A 14,278-nucleotide genomic window follows, 5' to 3' on the forward strand; every position below is an offset into this window, starting at 1 on the left:
ACCTTCGGTGTATAGAACGCAAGCAGATTTTGACATCTAATTTTTGGGTAAAAAAGTGCGTCTTATACACCGAAGAATACGATATGTTAACGTGAGATATCTGCATACTCACATGTAAATAATTATGCAGCAACCCTCCACCAATAGGAGTGCGACACTACTCCTATCGTAACTAGCACACCTCTCTAATCTTTTCGATTGGCCGTCTTTATTGGGTAGACGTGTTTTCTCTTGCGGTTTGATTAACATAACCAAGAGTTTTTACTTTCTTCATTTTTCTACTTCAGTTATATTGTTAAATACTGTTTTCGTTCTGTTTTTTTGGAGAGTTGAGAATTATTTTTATTTCTCTTCTCTTTCAATTTCGGGAGTTACGCACTCGCACTTTCAGGTGGTTATGACTGCAACTGCTGTAGCGGATTTATCGACCACTTCCACTCGGAACCACGATTATCGGCCCATGCAGTGACGTCTCTCGTCCATCGGAAATTGACCAGTTTCATGCAACAACAAAACAAACTGGTGATTGTCCTATCATACCTGCTCAGGGTTTAAGTGATTGGGACGAAGGGGATATGGACAGCCTTTCCCCCCTCTCTTGAATATGCCTCTCAGTCGCATGTCTTTTAGGGAGAATAGCTCAGACCTCCTTCCACTTTTGTGGGACTGATTGATCAAGTATGTTATGTTTTGAACTTACCTCCTGTTTCCTATGGTTCCACCCCTGTCCTTCTCGGGGACGAGCCTTTGGGTCATTATTTAGTGTTTCTTCCTTCCCCAGATATTGGGGTTCATACAAGTCGTTTGGAAATTGCATTTGAGGGTCAGTGTGCCTCGACCTCATGTACTATGGACGATCATGCTTTTCCATATCATCGTTCCAACTTCCCTTATTTGGACTCGCAGTGACTGGAGTCACTTATCCCCTTGTGGAGATTGGACTCCGATTAACTTTTCCCAACCTTAGTTTTCCTGTATTCATCTTACTCTCATCACCCTTTTCCATTCCTTAGCCTCCCTTCACCCATTGTCTGAGGATGTTCATTGTTCCCCTGAGGGTTTTTCCAGTGATACTTGGAGTCACCTTTTCGCTACCATTGCATGGCTTTCTTTTTTCGGCACTGGCATTACAGACGTGGCTGCTCTGCTGTTGGGATTTTCTAGGTTTGAGTGCCAATTTATTTAGGGTTTGTTTATCTCCTTTATCACTGTGTTACTTGTGCATGGCACCTTTTATGTTCTCAGGTCAGGGTCAGTGCAGGCCAGACTCCTTCAATTTGCCCACGTTTGGAGGTCCTTTGCAGTCGATCCATGAGTTCTAAAAGTCGTTTTTGAAGATCTGGCCCTCGACTTTCATTAATCTCCCTTCCCCCATTGTCTCACAATCCCTTTTCCTTCCCTCCTCCTCGGGATCCCGTTTCTTTTGGAGGCAGTTTGGGGCTTACTACACAAAGGTGGCATCAAATGAGGAGATCCTTCTTGTCCGGAATGTTAGTCTCTTATGTTTGTTGTTCCCAAAAAGATGGAGTATTGACTCCCAGTCATCGAGTTATTGTCTCTGAACTGCTTCTTAGTCATTCCCAAGTTCACCAATGAGTCATACTTAGCTCTTCATTGGGTTTTCACTCCAGATTTGTAGATGACAAAGGTCAATGTGTTTGATGCATATCTCCATATCCCCATCTCTCCTGCAACCAGACGGTATCTATGCTTTGTTCATCATGGGTATATGTTTCAATTTCTGGCACTCCCATTCGGACTTGCCTTGGCTACCTGTGTTCTTTCGAGTGGTCCAGGATTTTGCCTGTCTGCTTCATTTCAGGGGCCTTTCCACCATTATATGAATGACTGGTTGCATTTTGCTTCCTCACACGCCAACTTAGTCCTTTATACTCAGTTTCTTCTCCAGGAAGCAACCAGGGTGGATTGGCTTGTCAATGTGGAGAAGACTTTCCTCACTCCCACACAATATTTGGTTCATCGTGGAGTGTTTTTCAACTCCCTCCTCAGTTGGCCCTAACCTTCTCCACTTTGGTTGGGAGCTATGGAACATCTCATATGCAGCATCTCGTCCAACCTTCTACTGTGTGAGAGGTTCTCTCTCTTTAGAAGATGTGGGCTTCTCTAGAAGCCTTCATTCCTCTTGGTCATGCCCAGATGCATCATATTCAGTGGGTTTTGCTAGATCAATAGTACCTTGTTTTGGGGATCCCATAGATACTCCTCTTACCCTCCCCCCTCCATTACAGACTGACTTTGTCTGGTAGTTGGATCAGAACAATACTATCGTGGGTGTTCCTCTTCCCCCTCCTCGTCTGGAATGTCACCTTTCTATGGATGCTCCTCTTTCTGGCTGGAGGGCATAACTCAACACTTAGAAGGTTTTGAAGGGATAGACTCTTTCTAAATCCTCTCTCCATATCAATCTCTTGGAACTTCTAGCTGTTCATTGAGCTTTACTGCACTTTTTGTGGCTCCTTGGGATAGTCCACTAGAACACTGTGTTTGGATGGTTACACTCCTCCTACCTTGGACTGAACGAAAAATTTGCAATGCCCCCAGGTATTGGACTGAAAATGTACACCCACCTGGGCCCTTCATCTTCCTACCGTCTGCCTGATGTCAGTTCCCTATGGATCTGGTGTTGGAGGTATGTGCCTGCAGAGGCAGGTTCTTGGTACAGAACCTTGTCTTCCCTGTTGGTACCCTTTCTTGAGGTGAAAGGTAGAGGACCCTCTTCCTACTGCGGAACTGATGTACAATTCCAGATGCAACCAGGTGTTGGTTGAGGTCAAACTCCCCTTTATGGTCTGTTGTACCCTAGCCACTCTACACCAAGGGGTCCCATTCTTTCTGTAACTTTTCTTGGGGTCCCTCCTTTGTTTCTGCCCTTTTGGGGACACATTACTAAAGGATGAAGAGTATACCTGGCTCAGAAGTGGTGCAGTCTTCCACAGGTATGTTGTTTTTAGTTCCTTCTCACACCCCATTGTTTCCTAAAGGGGGATCATCTCACCGGCCCTCCACCTGTTAAATGTGGGATTATAGCTTTTTGTGAGTGGAGGTAAGATATCATATCGGAAGTTAACATTTTCTTAAACTGAAAATGTATTTCAGATAGATATTTACCTCTTCTCATATTTCCCACCCATCCTCTCCACTTCCGGTGTGGTTTGGTGTGATCTGATCAATCTCAAAGTGATTAACAGCTGCAAGATTAGAGAGAGAGTGCTAGTTATGATAAGGGTACTGTCACACTCCTACTGGTGGAGAGATGCTGCATAATCATTTGCATGTTAGTATGCATATATCTTACATTAACATAAGTGAGGGTAAGTGGGAATATCAAGGCTAGACGCGAGCAAATATTTACACTGATAAAGAGCAGTATAAGTTGAGAAACCTTTTTGTGAGAGGAGGTAAGTATCTATAGGAAATACATTTTCAGTTAAAGAAAATGTAAACTTTATGATATGTCACACTGCTTAAAATGTTTAAAACTATGGTATTTCTTAAGAGATGATTGGGAAAGGAGGATACTGTCTTTTGCAGTGCTGATAAGAATGACCTCATCATTGACTTTATTTTATTATCAAAAATTTTATTTTACATTCTATTAGACTATAGTTGCAGAAAAAAACTAGATACATAAACTTAAAAGTATATATTATTGTACTTTAGGTAGATGAAGGCAGTCATTTAAAATATATGTTGCTGTTCCTGTACAGTCACATATGTTATGAACAGTTTTTTAAAATAATGTTACTGAAGGTTTTTTACATTTTTAGTCAGGTATAACATTAGCTCTGAATGAGCATCAACCCAGATGAAGTAGTGGAAATGTGTTATTTTTTAGTAAATTCTATACCTTCTTGATGAAGGAATGGTCAATACATTGCTTATGGTATCAAAGTCTTGGGTGTTGCTAACTGTGATGAGGATGTTACTTTACAAAAGGATTTAGCTTATCTGGTAATTTGGACCAATAAATTGCAATGTCTTTTAATTACAATAAATGTAAGATTTAAATTATAAGAATAAATTTGAATGGAGTAACCTTAACAGCATTATGGAAAAACAATGGATGTTGGTGTTTTGTTTTATCAGTTTCTTAAGCCATCCAAGCAGTTTGCTGTTGTCTGTGTTAAGGCAAATAGGAATATATTTTGTACTTACAGAAATACTGAATATACATGCAACTTTACAGACGTTTTACTTTCATTATATAGGTCCTGGTTAGGCTTCATTTGGACTATTGTGCCCAGTCTTGGGCTTCTTACCTCAAGAAGAACATTGAATTGTTTGAATTGGTTCAAAGGAGGGTTACTAGGATTATACTTGGAATGGAAATGTTGTCAAACAAGGAGAGGTTAAGATTTCTGAAATTTTCCCTCAAAAGTTGAAGAGAAAGAGGAAATCTGAGTGAGATTTAAGCTTAAGATGATTAAAATAATTAATAGTATTATGCATCGTCTTTTTAAACAACATAAATTTAGCTCCTTTGTAATTAGATATTCACAATAAGTTTATCTCAATAAAATCCTGATACCAAACAAATATATTTCCATTCCCAGATTGTCAAAATATTCTAATTATTATCACAGTAGCTCAACATCTGAAGTAGTGAACAAGTTATAATTCTATTGTCTAATACTTTTTAAATTATAGCCCTTTCTTTGGTATACTTTTCAGCTATTTTCCACAACTAAAACCATATCAAGTTCCATTTGGTGACAATCTGAGTCTTAATCTAGATTGGCTGATGAAAGTGAATTGCTGAACTAAGTGGTAATAGGATTGGTTTTATTACCTAAAGTGAGATTATATCTTTTCAAATTGCAACTTTTCTGGGCTAACAGATCAGGAAATATTTCTTAGTGAAATGCACAACAAATATGATTAACACATATGTTATTTATAAAAGTTAAAATCATTTAAATCAAAATTTTTATGCCTCTAAAGTTAAAGTTATATTAGGACATAAAAAAGGATGTATGAGAAAAAGTTGGCTGAAAATGCAAAAATTAACAGTAAGGATTTCTTTAAATACATTAAGGGTAAACAAAATGTTAGGATGGGGGTAGGACCCTTGAGGGATGATAAAGGAAGGCTAGTACCTGATCATTATGAGATGGCTGGGTTATTAAATTTTACTTTATCTTCAGTTTTTCTAATGAAGATTTAGGTCGTATTCCACATCTTGATCAGTTGATAAATGGAAACGAGATCAAACAAGATGACTGCATTAATTCTGAGCTGGTTAAGAAAAAATTGGGAAGAGTAAAAAATGATAAGGCTCCTGGGCCAGATAATATTTCCCCAAGGGTTTTGAAGGAGGTTAAAGATCAGATATGTGAGCCACTTGCTACTATTTTTTGTCAGTCCTTGAATAGTGGGCAGGTATCAGAGGATTGAAAGTTAGCTAATGTAACTCCTCTTTTCAAGGGAGGTGATAAGAATTGTCCCAGTAATTAAATACCCATTAGTCTTACATCGGTTGTGGGAAAAAAGAGAGTTGTTACAAATGGAGTTCAGTCAGACTGGATTAATGTCACAAGTGAGGTACCTCAGAGCTCAGTCTTAGGCCCTTTGCTCTTTTCTGATTTATATCCGTGACAAAGATGAAGGGATAGTCAATAAATTACTAAAATTTGCATATGATATTGAGGTCTTGGGTGTTGCTAGCTGTGAAGAGGATGCTGCTGATTTACAAAAGGATTTAGATCATTTAGTGAGTTAGGCAAATAAATGGCAAATGGGTTTGATTTATAATAAATGCAAGATAATGGATGTGAGTTATAAATATAATTTGGATGGGAATAACCTTAATAATGTTATGAAGGAAATGGATCTTGATGTAATAGTCAATCAGTCTCTAAAGCCATCCAAGCAGTGCGCTGTTGCTAGTGTTAGGGCAAATAGGATTTTAGGTTGTATCTATAGAAATATTGAATACAAGTCTAAAGAGGTTATAATTTCATTGTACAGGTTACTGGTTAGGCTACACTTGGAATACTGGGTTTGGTCTTGGGCTCCTTACCTTAGGAAAGCCATTGAATTGTTGGAAATGGTTAATAGAATGGTGCCTGGAATGAAGGGGTTGTCATATGAGGAGAGACTGAAATCTCTCAAATTGTTTTCTCTTGAAAAAAAAGAAGAGTTAGGGGGAATCTTATTGAGATATTTAAAATTGTAAAGGGAGTTGATAGTGTTGATACATCATCTTTTTTCATATTTAACAGTGAGAATAGTAGGACTAGGGGACACAAATATAAATTTTGGCAAGGTATGAGTCATCTTCAGATAAGACAGTTTCATTTTTCTAACAGGGTGGTTGGCCTTTGGAATGGGTTGCCTTCAGATGTTGTAGAGGCAGTAAATTTAAGGGAGTTCAAGCAGAAGCTTGATAAGTATATGAATGAAAAAGGGCTGGGTTTAAAATGTTGTTTTTTTTCATTTAGTTTTGAGGATGGAACAACTGAGATGGACCAATAGGTCCCACATTATCCCAAAATATTATGTTATGAATGTGCCTAAATATGTTTGCAAAATGTTTGCACTCCATCAAAAAGCAATCAATTCAAACTGTTAATATGATATTAAATATTAGTCAATGCAGTGTTTTAATAAGATAAATGATTACAATTTATTGCCTCTAGTTTGATTTGGCTGAATCAATCACAAAATATGTTATATTGGTGATATTGACATTTTATCTAAATACTGTACAGTCTGAAAGTTAGATGACAAAGGGTTATGGTGTTTAATTTGTGAAAGTAAGTTTTGCCATTCATCTTTTTTAGTGTTATTTAGAAAATTCCTTCATTTTTGTAGGCTGCAACATTATTGTAAAGTGTGTGGCTTGAAGCTTAGTGAAAGAAGCAGTAACAGAATCAGCAGGAGGCAAAGGTGGAAAAGTTATCCACACAAGCCTCAAGTCTGAAGGTTAATTGGCCTTTTGCTTGAGTCTTAACACAACACACACACACATGCTAGAATTATCTTGCCATCATATGCTTAGTAAGGGTAAAAAACAAACTTCAGCAACAGAATAAATTATAAGTCAATGTACAAAGTCAACCTTATTGTGCACCAGACTACAATCGCTCCTTAATGTCCTCACTCAGAGAGAAATGGCATTATTGTTTACATTAGTAGCATGTTACATACTTGTAGACTGGCACACTTCATTATTGTGCTACCTCTGTGACAGAAGACTGCATGACTACTAATGAATAACAATGGATAAGAACAAGGTTAAGAAATATAAACTGGATGTTGAAAAGTAAAGAGAAAGAGAGGCAAAAAAAACTACTGAAGTTTCCTCATTTACTCCTCTTACAAGCTTCTTCCCAAGAAAGTCAAAGCTACTTGAAGATCAAAGGATTAATATGAGCAATAACTTTGCAAATGAGGCATCAACCAGTGGAGCTGTAGTGGCATCTGAATGGGTCTCTACGTCACTGAATATGCATGAATGGTCTGCTACAAATGACTCAGAAACTTTTGATACTGTGAGGATAAATTGCACAAAGTATGCCAGATGAGAGAGACATGGTATTTTAATTTAAAATACAGGAACAATCAAACAGTTCTTAACCTCTTTAAAGATCAGCCTCTGATGCTTGCCATAGTGTGCACTCTAATCCAGTCTGGACAGTGCTGGAAATGGCAAAAAAAGGTGCTGGCATCATAAAAGTGGGATGGGGGGGGGGGACAAAGAAAAAATAGGTGGTATGCACTCAGATACATATTTCTGACTGTGATGAGAAATGTTTCGATATGGAACTCTTTAGAATATAGAACTGCCAATTACCACTGTGTATGGGTGAGTAACTGCCCATACCACCCTAACCTTGAAAACAACTATTCAGACTTTCTCTATGACAATGATCATTGATAATTCAGTATTTCTTGTTACAGGCACAAGGAAAATGGCACCTGTACCATATACAAGCACTGGCTAGTTTACTTGCTAAAATAAGGCCACTTATATTGCTTTTGTCACTGGTTTTTTGCAGACAGAAAAAGTAAACATTATTCTGACACTTGAACTAATGCTAATCATAGATTTTCAAATTTTCACAAGGCCACAGAAAGGATAGAAAAGTATAAAATAATTTTTAATGCATTCCAAAGCTGAAAAAATGTTTCTTATGACTAACTATCAGATTAAAAAGGACCACACTCTAATTTCAGGACAAGTGAAAGTCATTGAAGAATTGTTAGATACTTAAAAGACTTGTGGATGCTACACTTTTCTTAGCCTAGCAGGGATTGGCCTTTATAGGCCACAAAGAATACATTAAATGATGGGTTCCAGGCACTAATGAGGTCGATTTTCTGGAATTGTTGAAACTAATGTTGAAATACAACTCTCTCTTGAGCCAGCATTTGAAGCTCTCTAGCCCAAAGCAAACATACCTAAGCCACTACATGCAGAATGAGTTAATATCACCTCTCACACAGGAAACTTAAAAGTCATAACTGAAGAGGTCAATCTTACAAAAAACAATTTATATTGCCAAAGTGTACGAATTTTACTTATCACTGAGATATGTTACTGAAAGTGGACATAATGTTGAACACTTTATAAAATATTCTGTCAACTGCACAGCAGCAGTGCAGAAATTTCTTATGATTTACTGATAAACACACTTATGAAAACATTTGGAGCTTAATGTTAACTTCATGCATGAACCAGCTTAAGACAGATTTAGGACTATGTATGGCCACCTTTCAAAGTTCCAAGCAAGTGTCAAGAATGGCTGTAGCTCAAAGACAATATTTGTTCTCTGCTAGGCAAAAAACTCGAATTTCATTGTAACTGATGCAGCTTCTAATTCCACCATTGCTAAATTTTTTTGGGACTCTGAAAATTTGTTATATATTCTTTTCTGACAATAAGTCCTCGAAGAATTAAAAGTTTTCTAAGAACAACATAAAATGCTGAATGGTACTGTTGTTATACTAAAGAGTCTGCAGATACAAGGAAGGCATCAAGAAAAGGAGCTACTAAGGCACTTTTGCAAAGAATGCCTGGAATTACTGAAGCCTTTTTAGGAATCTACAAGGATCTCTTTGCAGGTCAGGATGATACAGGCCTTTCCACTAATGAGATTCTTCATTCCCTAATTGCTAATAGTATGCAACATGCTTTTCCCTACTTGTGCATTTTCCATCAAATGTATTTAACAATATCAGAACATGTTGTTCTAGCATAACAAAGTTTCAATCATCTCAGGTTCATTAAGAACTACTTACACTCTTCAGTGTAAGAAAGTAGACTTTCTACTTTGGTACTTTTGTATAATAAAGAAGCAACTATTGGAAACCTGAACTTTGAAAATTTGATAAAGTTGCAAGCATAAAACAATGAAAAAAGGCTCTGTAAATGGCATGCAGACTTAATTCTTTAAAACTAAATCTCTTTTACTTTTTTTCTCTGTATGTGCTTTTCTTTACATGTACAAGGGCTTTGGGAACAATAAAACTGAACTGATTTTGCATGCTTACAAGCTAATATCAGAAAAGTTCAAGTAGTTGGGAGTTAGGAATTTCAAAACTAGTTGGAAGACTTCACCAAAAGGTGTAGTGGGTTATTTATTTCACTGTTTCCCTCACCTATATTATAAAGGAAAATGAAAGAGATGCATATGTGTGTCTAGGTTGCAACTAAATTAAGTAATACAGTGGAAGTTAGTTTGCTCCCATCTAGTGGCATAATATTTATGGTCTTAAAAAAGTCTACTTCATGCAGATCAGCATTGCACTATACAACAGATCAGTACTTCAGAAATGTTACTTGCCCATCTTCAACAATGAAGAGCTATTATCTCACACACACATCAATGTAAATTTTTGCACATACCACAAGTCATGAAAACAACTCCCACCCATGTGTCAATCTGTATTGCACCAGTTCACGATGTAATCATCATTAGACTGTAACTCTCCATCAATAGGAGGGGGCACATCTTTGATGTGCAGTAATCCCCATGAGCACTAGAATTTTTGAACAAAGGCTCATTGTTTCCTCAACATGGCTTGCCTTCAGAAATTACTAGAATTTTTGCACTTAATTTTCCTGATGATGTGTAAGAATGCAACTATATTTTATACTTTATAATTAGAATTTTGATTTGCATTATCTTGAATTTGATTTTCTTTCACTCAAATTGTAATTTTGGGACATATGTTACATTGTTTGTTACTGTTGTTTAACCTAAATTACAAGTTTTGTCCTGTACTCTTTGCAATCATCATTAAGCCTATAAATCATTGACATACTTAGTTCATTTTATTTCTGAAAAAAAAAATCTTGAATTTTGCAATGCTTTTTATATTTTGGCAAAAACAAAGAACCACCACAAAATCAATTTCATGGATCAAATGGATTACACATTGAGGTTTCCACATTTCTGATACTTCTTCACAGATGACACCCAATACTGTAATGGTGACTGGAGACAACCTGATGGTCAGTGATATTACCACTATTGTGCACAATGTGGTTGGTTCCATTCTAATCTCAACCTCCTGCTTCTTTTACTTCAGCTCTACCTGCCCCATGTATGAAAATCATAGTAGAAATACTGCTAAACATTGCAGAAACCTTAGTAAACCACAATGTAAATCCCATGTAAATAAAGTAATGTAAATAAACTTTTTGAAATGTTCACATCCTATCATCAGCAAGTTTAAATAGAGTTGATACAAGGAAACGCAATAAAATATATAATACACTATATTGGAAGACATATAAAACAAATTAACCATAAATAACAGCAATTGAAATAAGTTGAGCTCAAAGGAGCTGAGATTATTGTTCAGGGTTGGATGTACATTTATATTAATACGTTTTTTTCTTATTTTTATAATTAATTCTTGGTTTGATCCGCCCAAGTTTAGGATTATTAAATTGTCAAACGATATATTAATATTTTTATTTTAATTGTGTGTGCAGATGGGAAAGGAGTCAGGGGAGATGGAAGTTTTATACTTGTTCCACTCGATATTCACACATGCTCTCAGAAGCTCACATATTTAATTGGAGTGTTATTTTGTCAATATAGGTGGCCTTTCTGTCACCACAACTCCATTTATAGACTATCCATGAACATAGGATAGGGATAGGAGGAATTGAATCTTAAGTTTTAAAAATGGTTTTAACTTGGAAGAATGATTTATAAATTGTTATTAATTTAACCTGTTGGTAGAAAATTGTGATAATTTTCTGCATTTGGGTTTTAACAATGTTATTTTGTTTCCCTAGGAACGGAAGAATAAAGTTTAATATGTATTTTGGAAATAATACATGGCTTATTGCTAGGGAATATTTTATTTGTAAGGAACTTGTTCCAACAATTTTCAAGGAAGGGCGGGGAGAAAACAATTTTTGTCAGAATATTATGTACGAATTTGATTTCAGAAGGGATATTAAAGTCAGAGTAAATTATATAGGCTCTATTTAAGAGATTCAGAAGAAAGTTATGATTAAGAGAGCTAGGAGTAACGCTCTAACAGTAATAGTGGGTATACACATTAGCATACATTTTCTTCCGATAGACAGAATGGTATATCAATCGTTAAAGTGACTAACTTGAACGGTTTTCGTGTTTATCTGACATAGTAGTTTTCAAAACAACCAGTCGATGATTACACAGTTGCAGGGTGGGTGCTCCTATAATCGGTTCATTAAGAGTTTACAAACTTAGCAACCTTTCACATGACCATAAGTCTGAGAATGATATAATAAAGTGCATTTTTTCACCATACAGTTCAGGTTCTCCTTTGCTATTCCTTTAATACTGACAGGCTAACCTGCCTCACTTCACCACCGTTATGAAACAGTGACAATGAAATGAACTTGCTGAGACACCACCACTGTTGAAAGAAGACTCCACTCTTTCTTTGTAATTCTAGATATATGTACGTCTTAACAAATGTAGTTTCCTTGGGCGAGAAAAGCAGCTGAATGCTGTGACAAACTGGTTTCGATACAACTGCTGGGCACAGTATAAATAGCTCATCGTGTTACTTTGCACTTAACAAAGAAACAAAAATCAAAACAACTCATTAACAAAAAGGTTTAGTATATATATATATTTAAACAAGAGTGAATCCTCAATTTCCGCGGCACTTAAAATTCTTTTAGGCATGATTAGATTAAATTAATCTATAAGATCTATGTTTCTCTTTTTATTAGCTATATTTTTATGCGCCAGCAATACCAAGCGTATAGCTATGTATATACCCGATTCGATTTTATTACTCATCAGGATCTCTACCAGCCTCCTCAGTGGCGTAGCAGGGGGGGGGGGGCAGTCGCCCATGGGCGCAGGTGTGAAGGGGCACAAAATTTCCCCTGGCCTATAATGTATATTAATTAATTATTATGCCCTCCCCTAGGATATAGCGCAACTGCCCTACGTTAAGTAAATACGACACAGTGAAAACTTTTGATATTAAATATAGCCTTTGAACCTCTAGGCTTATATTATGTTCTGATTACACCCTTCTCCACAGTATGTGTAATTTTCGTTCGAGCAATTTCAGACTTGTCTCCTGTAGTGTTCGTGTACTTAAACCTATCGAGTTTTTAAATGTGATTTAGCAATTGTCAGTAATTTATATGGCACTCATAAGCATGATTTACCAGCATATACACTCATCTGCATTGATTTTCTTACTGTTGTGTCACATTAATTAACATGAGTAGGGGTGGTCTAAATAATGGCAGTTAAAGTGAAACCAGGTCCAGATATGCCTAAATAGTCCTGAGTTGCAACTATAATTGTATAATTTAAATATAATTTGTGGTTAGGAACTTAGTATCTGACTATTAGTATCTGACAATTCGCATGTTCCAACTAAATAGTGTGGTCAGTATTTATTAATTAATTTTTAGCCCATTATGTCGAGAAAGAAAATGGACCACAGGGATGCAAAAGACGTGCACAATTTGCAGCTTCGATGATAGAGTCAAGCAAATTGATGAGAGCGTTCCTTGCTGGAAGTGATGACACCAGTAAGCCAGCATCTGTTCCTTTTGATGGCAGCAAAGAGGTCAAAGTGCAAGATTGTGAACATGCTATTTCATTTTAAAAAGAAAACAATGAAGAAACTGTTCCCTGTCCTGTTGAAAGCTACAATAATAATAAACAAGAGGATTCCCCTTTGTCAGAAACAAATCCATAGAATAGTGTTGCTAAGCTAAAAGAGGATGACCTAATAAATATCTTAACACACAAGGATATTGGATTTATGAAGTTTGATACAACAGGCTCAGCAGTTGTAACACATGCACATCGCACAGAGATTGTTAAAGTTAGAGCACATGAATTTCAACATAAAGAAAGTCCATTTGATGACAAAGATGGGCGTTATATGACTGCATTTTGGTTCAAACGACGCCTTCTGAATGGACAAGAGGTCATTCATTCCTGGTTGGTGTACTCACCTTCACATAAAGCAGCATACTGATTTTGTTGTCTTCTTTTTTCATCTACATGTATGACATCTGATAGTCGGTCTGCTTTCAAAACACAGGGTGGATTCTCTAAGCGGGAAAAAATTGAAAAGTTAAATGCCCATGAAAATAGTGACAGTCATCATGAGTCATTTGCTGCTTGTAAAGAAACTGAGCGCTGAATTCGTTTTCAAAGTGGCATTGATGAAGAGCTGTAAAGGCAAATTCAGCAAGAAAAAAATAAATAGAGAAATGTACTGCGGCGGTTGCTGAATTGTACACAATATTTAGCTTCTCAGAATCTTGCATTTCGTGGTCATATTGAGGAGATATCCTCAAACGAAAACCCTGTAAATTTCCTGTCACTTTTGCAGTTATTAGCAAAGTATGATCCAGTAATGAGAGAGCATTTAGAGCGTGTTAAAAACAAACAAACGTCAACATCTTATCTTTCTCCTGAAATCTAGAATTAGTTTATAAATTTCATGGCTTAACATATGCGAAATTATTGTTTGTCAGCAATTCGTAGAAACAAATACTATGGTATTCTGTTTGATTCCACACCTTATTTAGCACATCGTGAGCAATTGGCCCAAGTGATTCGGTTTGTTGACATTGACTTTAAGACAAGAAAAGTAGAAGTCAAAGAGTCATTTATTGGCTTTATACAGATAAAGGAAAAAGACGCTGCCAATACTGAGAAAGCAATAAGCACAAAATTAGAAGCGGATGGAATTTTATTGAGTGATTGTTGTTCACAATGTTATGATAATGCTGCTGTCATGTCAGGTCATCTGTTATGCATTC

The 14,278-nt window shown here is 36.5% G+C and overlaps 1 long non-coding RNA gene across 1 annotated transcript; it reads left to right on the forward strand.

Moving 5' to 3' along the window:
- Nucleotides 1-329: 329 nt before the first annotated feature.
- LOC111085711 lies at nt 330-4,557 on the forward strand. The gene is made up of 2 exons (XR_002610523.1): nt 330-522; nt 4,230-4,557. It is a non-coding gene; the product is annotated as an uncharacterized LOC111085711 (long non-coding RNA).
- Nucleotides 4,558-14,278: the final 9,721 nt, after the last annotated feature.

This window comes from Limulus polyphemus, unplaced genomic scaffold (assembly GCF_000517525.1).
Source record: "Limulus polyphemus unplaced genomic scaffold, Limulus_polyphemus-2.1.2 Scaffold0, whole genome shotgun sequence".
Classification (NCBI taxonomy): domain Eukaryota; kingdom Metazoa; phylum Arthropoda; class Merostomata; order Xiphosura; family Limulidae; genus Limulus; species Limulus polyphemus.